Source organism: Eulemur rufifrons, chromosome 19, assembly GCF_041146395.1.
Source record: "Eulemur rufifrons isolate Redbay chromosome 19, OSU_ERuf_1, whole genome shotgun sequence".
Classification (NCBI taxonomy): domain Eukaryota; kingdom Metazoa; phylum Chordata; class Mammalia; order Primates; family Lemuridae; genus Eulemur; species Eulemur rufifrons.
In genome coordinates, this window is record NC_091001.1 from 16,297,716 (window position 1) to 16,313,316 (window position 15,601).

Below are 15,601 nucleotides of genomic sequence, written 5' to 3' on the forward strand. Positions count from 1 at the left end.
AGTAGAAAAATGGTTCATGAGCCGGGTTGCACTCTGGACCAAAAGGTTAAGAAGGCTCAGTCCCCCAACACGTGCAGGCAATAATTATAGCCAGAGAAATGGAAAGGATATACATAAATAGCCTGACTGGCTGTGGTTCCAGTGTTTGCCTCATTTGGACATGTTTTGACAGCTTTCAGCCTATGATTGGCTAACAGGTCAGCTACTAGGATTGAACAAAAATGAGCCACAATAAGTCCACACTTAACATCTTCAATAGGTTCTCAGAAACTTCAGCTTTAAGAGGAAGGATATACAGTAGGCCCTCAAATAAGGTAATTCTGTTCAACATCATTTCATTATAGCCTTAATGGAAAAAAAAGTGGTTTCATTAAATGTTTTGCTTAAAGTTACAGTGTCTAAGAACTTACCAAAGACTTTAAGTGAGAACCTATTATGCTCATTATAAAAGTATGCTGTCATTATACTCAGTTTGGTTAGGTTGCAGTTTGTTTACACTATGTTATGTTACAGATCACTATGTATGGAGGTGGCTCTAGGCCAAACTTAATTCCACTGAACAGCATGTATGAATAAATTTACAACTGTAATTTTACTACACCTTGGTAAGTTATACAATAATTATTGGATTACATTATACATGTACGATAATTAAATATGATAAGCTGCATGTCCAAACCAGAGCTCTTGTCAAGGCAGGATAATCAATTCTTAAAAATAAGAACCTAGTAACATCCTTTTACCTGCCACCATTTCTTGTTTAATTTCTAAGAAATCAGTGATTTTTCCATTGCTGCACAGTATTTCATGCCTAAAAGATTCATTATTTTGTAATTGTTTAATGTGATGCTTCCACTTCAGTGGAAGAACTAAGCAGTAATAATGAGCAATTAGAAGGTATTGCATCAACCTAAAACATTTTACAGGGAATGTAATGATTTAATTTAAGCTCCAGAGACTAGAGAATCTGCCAGACTTAGGTAGGTTTATCTTTCAATGTCTAAATTATTACCATGTGCTCTTTCCTGAATGTGGTAATTTTAGGTCTCTAACATATGTGCTATAAAGAAAAAAACTAAGCTTGTACTATTTGAGGAGGAACTAGGTATTCTAAAGTAAAATCAGCAATTTCTTCCATAAGAAAACACTTGTAACAGAGATGCTGAAGTGTAGGATGGAATGGAACTTTTTTTTCCCTTTAATACATTTAAGTGTATCTGGAAGGAAACTGGATTAGCAAACATATTCTTGGAATTCTAACTGGTGTGTCTTTCCTCTCAGGCTATTTCTCCCAGAACATCATCACTTATCAAATAGAAGCAATGACCAAGGAGATCTCAGAGAGATGTATGTGCTCATAAATAAAAAGTAGAATCACCCCAAATGTGACAAGACAAAATAAATAAGTTTGAAGTATATCTCAGAGTAATAAAATAAGTATGGATGCCCCTTGACTTATGATGAGGTTACATCCAATAAACCCATCATAAGTTGAAAATACTGTTAAGTAGAAAACGCATTTAATATATCTTACCTACAGAACATTGTAGCTTAGCTTAGTCTGCCTGAAACATACTCAAAACATTTACATTAGCCTACATTTGGGCACAATGACTTAAGACAAAGCCTACTCTATAATAAAGTGTTGAATATCTTATGTAATTTATTGAAAACTGCATTGAAAATGAGAAACAGAATGGTTACATGGGTACTTGAATTTCTATTGACTCTGTATAGCTTTCACACCAGCATAGAGGAAAAAAATGTAAGTTGAACCATCCGTAAATCAAGGACCATCTGTATTCAAGAGTGAGCAGCTAAGAGAATTGTCTCAGAAAACAAAAGTAAAAATTTTGAGGAGACTATGAAGTATAATAGATAAATCAAATGAGTTTAGAATGACATTTTCCAAGTCTTAAATTGAAACATATACTGTAACTAAAAAAAACAGTAGAATAGATCTGATCCATTGCATAACAATGATGCAAAAAGAAGAATTTAGAATAAAGTTTCTGCCTCAACTTTACACTCAAAAAATTTAAGATATGTTGAGGTATACTGTAATGAAATCAGCAATGTTATAAATGCTGATAGAGGATATCTATCCATTTAGTTTATTTCCATGTAACTCAGTCTATATTTCTTAAATAATTTGAAGTGAGTACTTGGATAAGCAATAGAGCTGCAAAGAAAAAATAGTGTATTTCTCCATTCCAAAAAAGATTAAAATATAATGAAGAAATGGAAAGGTTAATCAAATATTTCAGCCTAGTTTGCATATCACCATAGTTGAAGTATGCATGGAAGTAATACAAATATATTAGAGAACATCTAAGTAAAACTTTCAGCTGGTGTAAATAAGACTACTTGGAAGGGGCGACACTTGCTTTGAATTATACACAAAAATGGGTGTGAACAAGATAAATAGATTTTTAGATAAAGAGACAGAAAGACAGAAGGAGAAAGATTAGAATGAACTGCATTCATGACAAAAGGTGTACTAGTTCCAAAGTAACTTTGACTAAAGTGGGATCACACAGTTAGAAACTCTTCATTGATTTAGAAAAGTAAATGAGCCAGAAAGTAGAGGCAGAAGCTTAATCATAAACATCAGTGATTTGCAAATATTTCAGATTCATTATTTCATTTATGGTGTAAAAATTGCAGGTCCTATTTACTCTCTTGAAATAAATTTCATATAATATTAAACATTTGCACATATATATTTTAAAACTTCACTATAATGTGCTACCTTTCATGTTAAGAAATAAAAATATAGCAATGTCTACTAAATTATATATATTTTAAAATGTATGTCTTTAAATTCATGACCCTTATTACATGAGAAAATATATGAGGTTATATGCTTGTATCTACTTATGATTCAGCTTTTACTCAAGAAATAAAAAGATTGGAATGCATTTTGAAAATTAGCATGAGAATATAAAAGTGCAGAGTTATGAACATTAAGCAAAGTAGTATCAGAGTAATATTTTCTTATTCCATTTAGTTGGTAAATATTCCTTTTTGGTGTGTAGCATTAGTATTATTTCTTTATTTACAATTTGATGGAATTCACCAGTGAGGTTATTTGGGCATAAGTTATTATGTAGAAAGGTTTTTAATTGCAAACTCAATTTTTAATACATATAGAACTATTCATATTATATATTTATTCATGAATCAGTTTGGTCATTTGTCTTTCAAAGGTTTTGAGAAGAATGAAACTGGACCCAAATCTCTCACCATATTCAAAAAATAACACAAGATGAATCAAAGACTTAAATGTAAGTCCTGAAACTATAAAAATTCTATAAGAAAACCTAGGAAAAATTCTTCTGGACATTGGCCTAGGCAAATAATTTACCACTAAGCCCTCAAAAGCAAATACAAGAAAAAGAAAAATAGACAAATGGGACTTAAACTAAAAGGCTTCCACCCAGCAAAAGAAATAATTAACAGAGTAGATAGACAACATATAGAATGGAAGAAAATATTCATAAACTATGCATCTGACAAAGGCCTAATATCCAGAATCTACAAAGAACCTAAACAACTCAACAAGAAATAAAACAAATAATCCTATTAAAAAGTAAGCAAAAGGCATGGATAGGCATTTTCCAAAGAGGGCATGCAGATGGCCAAGAAACTTATGAAAAAATGCTCAACATCACTAATCATCAGAGAAATTAAAATTAAAACCATAATAAGATACTACCTTACACCAGTCAGAGCGGCCATTATCAGAAAACCAAAAAACAATGGATGTCAGCAAGGATGCAGAGAAAAGGAAACACTTATATACTTTTAAGGAGAAGGTAAATTAGATCAACCTCTATGGAAAACAGTATGGAGATTTCTCAAAAGACTAAAAATAAATGTACCATTCAATCCACCAATTCCACTACTGGGTATCTACTCAAAGGAAAAAAGATGTATTGTATCACAAAGATAACTGCTTTCGTATGTTTAGTGCAACACTATTCACAATACGAAAGGTATGAATCAATCCAACTGTCCATCAATGTCAATGGATAACTGGATAAAGAAAATATGGAATATATATACATATATATACACACCACACATACACACACACACACACACAATGTAGAATATTACTCAGCCATGAAAAAAATTAAGACGTGCCTTTTGCAGCAACACTGATGGAATTAGAGGCCATTATCTTAAGTGAAATAACTCAGAAACAGAAAGTCAAACACCACATATTTTCACTTATAAGTCGGAGCTAAATAATATGCACATATGGACATAGACTGTGGAATATTAGACATTAAAGATTCAGACAGGAAGGTGGAAGGGTAGGAGGGGGCAGTGGGATGAGAAATTACTTAATGGGTATGTTGTACACTAATCAGGTAATGGTTACAAAAAGCCCAAACTTCAGCACTATGCAGTACATTCATGTAAAAAAAAATGTACTTGTACTCCCTGAACCTATAAAAATTAAAAAAAAAAATTAAATGAAAAAAATGTTTTGTACATTTCATCAACTTTGCTGTTGCATGAACTTCTCATAGTATTCTTTATTATCATTTTAATTTCTTAGGCTCTGTGGTAAAGTGCCTTTATTATTCCTAATGTTGATATTGTGTCTTTCTCTTTATTTCTTTATTGGTTTAGCAAAAATTATTAACTTTGCCTGTTTAAGGATTCATAAAACCATTGGTTGTATTTTTTAAATTAAATTAAATTAAATTTTAAGTTTTATTGCTTTTTCTGTTACATTAACTTCCAATTTTTTTATTTTTATTTGTTTCACATACTTTGGCTTTAAGTTGTTCTTTTTATTGTTTTTTAACACGGAAACTTAGACCAATGATTTAGACCTCCTTTGCTGATGAAAGCAATTAGAAATAAAGATTTACATTCAGATACTACATAAGTTTAATCCCACAATTTTTATATATTGTGTATATTTAATATTTTTATTTTCACTCAGTTATAATTATTTCCTATTTACAATTATGAAATCTGTCTTTGCCTGAGAACTAATCAGAATCATGTACATTTTCCAAATGTTTGGTCACTTGCTAAATATCTTAGTGTTAATAATTTCTGATAATGCTATTGTGGTCGTAGAACACAGTCTGTATTATTTCAGGTCATTTAACTTATAAATATGTGTTTTAATGCCCATAATATGATTAAACTTGGTGAATGTACTGCATGTTCACTTGGAAAAAAGATATAGTGCTCTTATTATAGTGTTCTTTAAAGATCAATGATATTAAGTTGGTTGATACAACCAAATATGTTCAAATCTTCTACAGCCTATTGTATTTCTGTAATTGTTCCGTCAATTACTTATTCTAGATATAATAGTTTTATATAAGAAATCTGCAGTTATATTTTATCCTTTTTTATTCATTGCATAATGTATCATTGTTGTTAATGTCAAATATTTTATATTTTAGCTGTTTCAGCAGTTTAATTATGATATTTCTTGCTGCAGATTTCTTTATTTTTCTCCAGTTTGGAATTATTTGAATCTCTTGGACTTCGAATTGATAATTTTCATAAAATTGCAATTTTTTGACCATTTTTTTCAAATATGTTTTTAGTACCTTGCCCCCTCTCAGAGTCTAATTATATGTAAATAGAACCTCTTATTATTTTTGGCTCACTGAAGCTCTTTTCTTTTTGCTAGTATTTTTTCTGTGATTTGATTTAGATAGTTTCTGTTTCCGTTCTGAAATTCAGTGATTTTTTTTTTCTTTCTACAGTAATATAAACTGGTGATCTTATCTAGTGAATTTTGTACTTCAGACAATGTATTTTGCATCTCAAGATGTTGAATTTGTTTCCTCTATATATCCTCCATTTCACTGCTAATTACGCTCATGTTTTTCTGTAAATATTTGAGCATAATTAGAAAAGTTATTTTAATAATGTTGTTGCCAATTTTGTCATCTCTGTCATTTCTGGGTCTTTCAACATTTTTTTTCTAATTATGCATCTCATTTTTCTGTTTGTTGACATGTCTTAGTGATTTTTATTAAGTAAAGCACATTTTGTTTTGTTTTGGTTTTTATGCTGATGTGTGTGTTGTATGTTGTTGCCATTTTAAAGAGTTAAACTTTGTCCTTACAATTTTTCTTAGGATCACCTTGAATCATTTGACACAGTATTTAAGCTTTGTTAGAACAGGTTTATAGTATCTTTTAATCTAGGGCTAGTTTATTGGTACTACTAAGGCATGACCTCCTTCAATTTATTTTTAATCCTCTGGTTATTTATTAAGAACCCTCCAGTATGGCTGGTTGGAATTTCAATATATCAAAGTCCCTTGTAAGTTTTCGGGATTGTTCAGTGAACAGCTTCTGAGGCATTCTCTGCCTGGACTCATGGATTTGCATGCTACTCATGCATATCCCACCCAGGAACAGAGTAATGAGAAATTCACTGCAGTTTTCTGATATTCTTTCTTTTTTGAGTTCCCTCCAATCATAAATAAATTCTGCTTTGCAAGAATATCTATTCATTCTTTAACTCCAGTCTCTGCCTTCCTAACGAAGCAAGACCCTTCCGCTCTGTGTGGGTTTCCCATTCCTCATCAGGGTCTAAAAAGAATCTACAGGTAGAAAGTCAGATGACCACAGGGCTCACATCATCTCGTTTCCCTCTCTTAGGGTTCATCTTTCTAGGTTCATCTTTCTATGCTTCCTGTTCTCCAATGTCTGGAATCGTTTGTTTCACTTAGTTGTTTGATTTTCCAGCTGTTTATAGTAGAAGAAAAGGGTAACTAGGGTGTTAATTAAATTACTCCATCATGTATAAAAAGTAGAAATCTTTTTTTTAAAAAAAGCTTTTTAATCAATAATGTAATTTTGCTTCAACGTAGGGATAGATGCTATTTTTAGAAAGCATTTAGTTTTGAATATGACTATTTTATAATTTCACCAATATCAATCAATAATAATAACCTTAATATTTCAAAAATGTAAAATACTAATTGTTGTAATACTTCATTTTACTATCAAGAGTGTCCCTATTTAAGTGATTTATTATATAGTTACCCTATTTCTAAGTCCATCAAATGTAGTTTCAAATCTCCACTGTTGGATATTTGCACATGACAGCTGTAAATGTGGATTGTGTATGCTAAGCTTATAAATCACATACCACAAGAGACACTGTCGTATGTGCTTTATGGTTTGCTTAAACGGTGAATTATAACTTTAGGTAATGTTCACCATTACCTCTTTTTTTTCTTTTTTATTTCAGTATATTATGGGGGTACAAATATTTAGGTAACGTATATTGCCCTTGCCCCCGCCCCAAGTTAGTCAGAACTTCAATCATGTCCATCCCCCAAACGATGCCTCTTTTTGATTAGATTATGTGGTCATAGGAAAATTGAGAGTCTATAGAAACTTTAAAATACCTGGTCATTATATGTTAAAAACATTTAGATTCCAGGCTTAGTTAATTATAAATGATTCTGATTTTTGTTTGTTTTTATTTGTCTTATTTTGTTTTACTTACCTGATTATATGAATGGAAATTCAAAAATTATGAGATACAAGATAATTTTTACTTGATGGTATTCTAATAGCCTTGGTCCCACCTACAGGGTGCACTAGAATACCCCAATTATAAAAAAAAACAAAAACAAACAAAAAAATCACCATAAAATAGCTTTTGAAAGTAATATTATAACTTGTTTCTCTTTTTTCTTTTATACCTCATTTTTACTGTAAGCACTATCTTTTTGAAAACCACCCATAACATTCTGTGGGTTTTGTGTTGCCCTCAATGAGGTGAAGATTGTTAAGGGATAGTAACACAAGAAAGTGGAAATGTGGTAGGATGTGACAGAAACAAGTTTGTATTTTAGTGGCTCCGTGCTGGATTAGAAATGAATGTTTGGCAGGATAATCATAACAGGGAGAGCCAACAGATCAATTAGGATGTTTTTTTCTAGAAATTTAAGTAAAAAGTTATGAATATAGATGTAACATGTTCAAATATATTAGCATGGAGCAGAAGGGAAAAAAACATAGAAATAAAAGATGTTTTCTAGGCTAAGATTTATAACAGCACAGGGAGCAAAGTGATGGTACTGGAAGAAGAAATTGGAAAAGGAAGAGGAAAAGGGCAAGAAGGATAAACAGACTGATTTTTTACTCAGATATTAGAAGAAATTTACCTATTCATTTAAAAAGTAGGAAGGCAAATATCATTTTTAAAAATAGAAAATAAATAATCTTCAGAAAATGTGGTGCATTCTAAGAGAGCAATTCTGCAGAAGGATTTAGATAAATGTAGAAAAGTCATTTGTAAATTAAAATGGAGGCAGCACTTGGATGGGGTTTAAAAAGGACTATTGATGTTTTTGTGATTATTGGTGGCTGATGAGCTTTCAACTTTCTTGTCAGTGATACTAAGAAAAGTAGATGGAATAATTCAAAATTAATTAACAGACTTTTCAGTTCCAAGCCAAATGTTCATGTTTTTAGAAATAGAGATATTGTAAAAACCTTTGGCTTCGTGTCAAACATTATTATGAAATATATATTGAATCACACTCAATTTGAGAAGAACTTAGTGCATTATTTAACTTCTTATATGTTTCTAGTAGCTGGTCCAAGTGTAATGGTCTACTGAGATTCAGAAAGTCTATTGTATGAGGAAGACTTGGCAACAGAAGATGAAAATATGGACTACTATCTATTAAAGATAAATTATTTTGGACAATATTGCTGGACAAGTATGAGTGCCAGATTTCAAACTTTACTGATCAAGTTATCAATTACTGTTAAGAATCTGAAGTTCTAGGAGAAGAGGAGAAGAAAGAAAGAGAATAAAGTCTAGGAGGAGGAGGAGGAGGAGAAATTACACAACAGCAGAAGAAAGAGAAGAAAAGGTTCAGGTCCCGAAATAAATAGTAACATGTTGGCCAAAGAAGCTGGACCTACTGAAAATTGATCTATTAGAATGTCATATCAATAGAATTTCAGCAGCGCACCTCTCAAATAAATTCACATACACATCTGAAAAAATATATTAATTAAAATATTAATACCAACATGATAAAAAGAAAACAATGAACTAACATTCATATAGCATTTGCTATGGTTTCTTCTAGTTTAGAACTTGTAAACTGCTCCAAACTGTTTACATTTCATACTTTCCCACAGCTGGTGGTGGCTTAACTTTCCACCCCCGCCCATCTTTGCGCGTGTTCTTCGCTCAACCGCCTTGGCCTCAGCAGCGCTGCGTCATCGTAGCAAACACATACCTACCCTGCAAGGCCCAAAAAGTAATTGCAACAACTCTAAAACCCTTCTTAAATCCTGAAGCCAAGATCATCTTTCCCTTGTATGTACTCGCACATAACATTTGTACTCATTTCTATGAAATAATTGCTCCTTTTTTTTTTTACCTCTTTCTAGGTCCTTGAGAACAGGGCTTAAGCTCTATTAATCATGTACCCTCATGGTGTGGAACTGTGCCTGGGCTAAAGCAGGCTCTTAAAAAATGTTATGTTGAAAAAAATGAATAGTAAGCGCAGTAACCGTAGTGCTTCAGAACGACTAACAACTTCCCTAGAGGAAACAAGTAAAATAAAATAACAATCTTTAATTTTTGAATTTTTGAATATCCCACAATATAGACACCCCCTTTGCAGCAAAACACTGATAGAATTGGAGGCAGATTGTTTAATGAAGATTAAAATCAAAAAAGTAGCAAGACAAATAGAGTACATATATAATAGAAGTTTTGGATGTGTAAACAAAAAAATATGCAAATATTTTTCTCCTTAAGAAAGAGACTCTAGTACATTTATTCAAGATGGAAAGATATGGAATAATTAAGAGGAATATAAAATATGAGAAATATCACTATATTCATCAGTGAAATAAATCTACCTTTAAACCATGTAAAACATGTAGTGAGTAGATATATAAAGTAGCAAATGTTAAATTCTTCATCTGTATGCAAAATTATTACCTTCAAATTCTATGAAAGTACTTTGGGTACAATGAACATATAAGTATATGATTAGGATTATGTATTAAAATATTAAAATTTTCAGTTTGTGCAACAGGGAATACATGTAGATGTAGAAAGGCCTATAAAAATTGATATAGAAATTGTAACATAAAGAAAATTTAAATAATTAGCATCAATTTAGAGGAAAGTAACTTCAATAATTTATTTTTAGAAGCCACACTATATTTTAACTTACTTTTTAAAAATTTATGTATAATAAATCTTATTCTCTTTGATGAACAGTCTCATGAGTTAAGGCTCTTCAATATAATGATGTAAACACCATCATAATCAGTATAAAGAACAGTTCCATCAATGCTCAAATTCTCTAGCGATGTTTCTTTGTAGTCAACACCTCATTCACACCAACCACTGGAAATCACAGATCTGCTTGTTTATGTTTTGTTTTGTTTAAATTATGAAACACTTCATAAATTGGCATACGAACCTTAAGCAGTGGGCATGCTAATTTCTATATCATTCCAATTTTAGTACATGTCCTGTCAAAGTGAGCACGGATCTCCTTTTTGTACTTGTATTTTTTCCTTTTCCAAAATGTCATATAAGTGGAGTTATAAAATATGTAGTCTTTTGTGATTGCCATCCTTCACTTTGCAGGAGACATTTGAGATTATACCCAGGTTGTTGCATCCATTAATAGTTTTGTCTCCTTTAGTGCTGAGCAGTATTCCATTACAGGTGTGTACCACAGTTTGTCTACCCAGTCCCCAAGAACCATTTTATTTTAATGAATTGGTCAAATTCTACCGCCACAAATCATGTTGTGCTTGTAAGAAATCATACCAAAATGATTTCCAGGTATATCATTTCAGCTCCTAATATCAAAGTATTTCTGCCCATTAAATTATACATTTTCCAGTAGCAACTCTGTTGTATGTTTTCTTTCTTTATAAATATAGGTCATTCAGTTTTGTTAAAGGCTCAAGACATAATTTTTAAAGATTTATTAGTGTTATACCTGTAGTTTTATAATACTTTAATTCACATTATTTAAACTAGCTAGAACACTTAAGGACTTAAGTGCGTTCAATTTAATGCACACTAGTTAACAGAATTGGGACCAAATTGGGGAACATTTAAAAATGGCAGGTAGCCAATATTATACTCCATGAAGTTGTTTCTTACATTAATCTATCTATCTCTCATATTAGATTAGACAAGTTATACAACCAGACAGCACTATTGCCTTCCTGGAAATTGAGTTTCTTTAGAGAAATGCATATGAATGGAAATATAGACATCTTAAGTCCTGTTTGCCAAATTATATTATTCCCAATACGTAATGTATACAGACGTTTCTTTGTTACATTCATACATTTATTTCTATTTCCATTATAAATAAATAGTATAAATTATAAAATTTATTTCACTTATAATACTTCAAATAGAGTAAAATAAAATCAGTTAAACATCTTGTGAGATTAACTTTTTTTAACATTCAACATCTGCAAGATAAGTGTGACATATATAATCATATTACAAAGCAAACATGTCAAGTTTTGTTAGAATTAAATACTAGATCAGTACAGGTGCTTTCTAAGATTAATAATAGTACATAAGAGAAAAGAAAACCAAGTAATACTACACATTGATATTAACAAAGAACAATTTAGTGCAAACCAAAGCACCTGCTAAAAGAAAATGAGAGCAAATTTATGTAATAAACTTCTCTGACTATATTATTCCAAGTTTAATTTTATTCTAAAAAAAGATATTGCAATTGGGAAGTGGCCCTGGGAAAATATTACCAGGTCCAATAACTCATAAAATAAGAGTAGTTGTTAATTCCATAGTAGAAAATGTTCACCCAAAATTTTAGGTGAACACAAAATTAAGAACATATTAGATTTTTTTTATTTCATTCCTTCCACATGTGCACCAGGCTTTGTGTTAGAAAATTTATATCATTGAGGAAAAAAACACATTGTCAAAATATTAAGAGACTCTAATAAAGAAATTTTGAGGTGACTATGATGGATAATGGATGCTTGGAACGTAGGAGAGTACAACAGAGGAGCAAAAACCATTCTGGAGTGGGGGAAGGAAGGTAGAAAATATTCCCAAGAAACAGTGCATATGCAGAGCAATGAACAAAACTTAGCCAACAGGGAAAGAGGAAGAAAGTCATTTTAGAGAAAGGAAAAAGGACATGAATGTTATGGAGATGTAAGAAAAGCAGGGTTTAGGAATTTCAACTAATTCAATATGGCTGAAGGTCAATGTGTTTAAGAAAGAGTCACAGGAATGAAACTAGAAAAGTAGACACCTTCAAGTGTTGGTGCTGACTTGGGAAAGGGGGGCTAGGGAAAAAATATGAAACTGTTGTTTTTAACTTGCACTGTTCACTTAATTTATCATGAATATTTCCCATATTATTTCATATCATTGTACAAGAAATAATGTATACATTATGAGGACATACTGTATCTAACAAGATATACTGTTAGACTCTTTGATTCTGTAAAATTAAATTGTTATTAATGATAAAAAATAATAAAAAAAAAGATAAAAAAAAAAAGAAAAGTAGACAAAGTCTGGATCACATAAGAGTTTGGATTTTATCATAAAAGCAATGAAGAGCCATTTGAGTGATTTAAATACATGAAATAAATAATCAGGTTTACAAATTAGACTAAAAACTTATTAGAAAGTTTTGGAGGAAGCCAATCTGAAGACAGAACAAATCTGACACTATTGCAATAAATTCTGGTATTCAGGGTTTCACAATGTGATCCAAGCAGAATAATTTACTCATGAGATCCTCAGCCAGAAAGAGATTCTGCTAAATACGACATATTTTATGGAACACTTGGCAATTCATAAAGTATTCTGAAAGCTTCCTGCAACTTAAAAATATATCTGTTTGTTTAGTGTGCTTTCCAATATTTAGTTTCCTTTTTTCTATTTTCTTTTTTTAAAACAAGAAATCATTTTTCCATATAGCATTTTATTAAGAATCAAATAATTAATGATCTATAACACAAACTATGAGAATGTCTACCCTGAACAAATGTGTGCCAGGAAAGACAAAAACAAAGGATATGAGAATTATTTCCAAGGAAGAATACAACATAAATGGGTATGGGTTAAATGTAAGAAATAAGAAAGGAGATTTGGAAGAACCTCAAGTTTTTGGTTTAAAAATTTGAAGGTTTGTTGTTTGTACATTTTAAGCAGGTAAATAAAATATAATCTTAGACTGAGCAAGGAAAAAGTGATATGAGGAAAACTGATGAATACTATTTATGGCTTTGGTGTAAACCATCTAAAAGGTAATGTCCTGGAACAAAGGGAAGAGAACATATAGGACTGATTTGTAAAATTGTCAGTGTTATTAAGAACCCAAATATAAAAAAGTTTGAAGCGAGGTCTGGAGTGAGAGCTAGAAGATGGAGCCATTAACAGTAATTGAGAGGTTGTAGCAGCTCCAGTTTCACGGGGGGCAGGGAGCCTGACAACCTGGTTGTGGAAGTTTAAAAAATGAAGAGGAAGTCTGGAGGGTGTAAGAGAAAGAGAATTAGTTAAAAAACAATAAGAACAACAAAAAAAATACCCAGACAAACATATAAAGAAACATACAAAAAAAAAACACTTGATTTAATCATTATACAACTTAAACAAATAAAATATCATTCATAGCCCATAAATATATACAATTATTATTTGTCAATTAAAAATAAAGTAAAACTTTGAGTAAGAAGAGATAAAGAGAACTTAGACAACAGTAGGAGAATCATTGGGAAAGCCTATAAACATCCTTTTTGACCCCTTCATAGCCTCTACACCCTTTGTCTACTTGTAAACATTGATGTTTCCCTGGATCCTCTATGTTGTCATCTGTTACTATATCTTTAAACACCCACATTGTGTGTTCTCATCCACTCATTTGCCTTAAGTAACTTTGTATGGATTAATATTAGATTTTTTCCAGCCCTGACTCAACCCTGATTCAACTCTGATTCCTCCCTGAGCCATAGAACTATATCTCCAAACGTCTGCTGTTCATAACCCCTTTGATGTTTCTCATGCACCATACACCAAAATTTGCAAATTGAAAACATTTTTTACTATTGTCTGCTATTTCTCTGGGTTTTGGCACATTGTTTTTCCAAGACATCCAGACAATAGAGTTATCAGACATAGACTTCATGTTTAATATGTTCAAAGCAATAAAATAGAAGATAGAAATTTTAAAAACAAACAAACAAAAATGTTTTTTAGAATGCAAGTCAGATTATCTCACTCCAATGTTCAAAGCCATCTAATGGCTTCTCATGTCTCTTGTCTAGAAGCCAAAGACCTTAGTCAGTGGACAAGGGCCACGTGATCTCAAAAGTTAATGCCTTATTTTACTTCAACTTCCATTAGTTCTACTTCTCTCTCCTCTATACTACATTACTTCACTTCCATCACACTGTCCTACTCCACCATGACCAGGAGCTCTGTTGTTTATTCTCTCTGCAATGTTTTGTGCACTTTTATCACTGCATGGCTCACTCTTTTATCATCAGGTTTTTGCTCATATGCCATTTTATCAAGTAGATTTTCCTTAACCATCCTATCTTAAAGTGGCATTCCTCCCCTTCTGTCCAGGAATTCTGTACCCCTTTTTATCATTTCTCTTAATAACCATTAGATACACAATATATCCTACTTTTTAAAATCCACTCAATGTATTGTTAGCTCTATGAGGGCAGTTTTGCTTTTTGGTTCAGTTACAGCCTTAGCTCCTACATCAATATCTGATTTATAGATGGTACTGAAAAATATTAGTTGAGTTGACTAGTAGTTAAATATAATTTATAAGTTAGGAAAATGTGAATATCTTAGTGCAATAAATATGTGATAGTTTAATTATTGAAAATGTTTACTGGAAAGAAAAAATTGTAAAGGGTGCATTTTATCAAAAAATAAATCAAACTTAGAATATAGAAGTATGCTGTAAGAAGTGTTGGTGAGTGAGAAATATCAGTGTACCTACTGGTGAATTTAAATAATCACTTACTTTAAAAAATGAGAGCTAGAAACTCGTTATAATTGTTATCAAAGACAAGGTCAAATTAAACTAGTGAAGTTACAAGAGGAGAGAGGTTCAAGTTCTTTTGTTATCTGACAAAATAATAAATACATCGATTAACTTCATGTTGGTTAATTTATACATATATATTAAAAATTAATGTTCTAAAAATATAAATGAAATATCCAATGTTCCAACTGGAAGAAAATATAACTTTAAAAAATTTAAGTAATTGGTTGAATTAAGCAAAAATAAAAATAACACAATTAAAAATAATGAGTTAAAAAAGAACTTGAGTTTAAAAAATTAGCCCAGATGTATCAGCAATCATAATTGATTTACTCTACAATATTTTCCTGAATGTCCCAGCCAGAAGAGTAAGAACATAAGAAATGAGAAAAATATCAGAAGGAGCAGAAACAAAGAGACAAAATCATTATTAGTTGTAGAAAATAAATTGAGTATATAGAAAATACAAAGAAATCCATCAGCAACCATTTAAAAATATACTGAATTCCACAAGGCTGATTGCATGAAAAACAT

At 31.2% G+C, this 15,601-nt stretch overlaps 1 non-coding gene across 1 annotated transcript; it reads right to left on the reverse strand.

The window, feature by feature from the left end:
• Positions 1-10,432: 10,432 nt before the first annotated feature.
• LOC138400416 (U6 spliceosomal RNA) lies at positions 10,433-10,536 on the reverse strand. The gene has a single exon (XR_011236304.1). It is a non-coding gene; the product is annotated as a U6 spliceosomal RNA (small nuclear RNA).
• Positions 10,537-15,601: the final 5,065 nt, after the last annotated feature.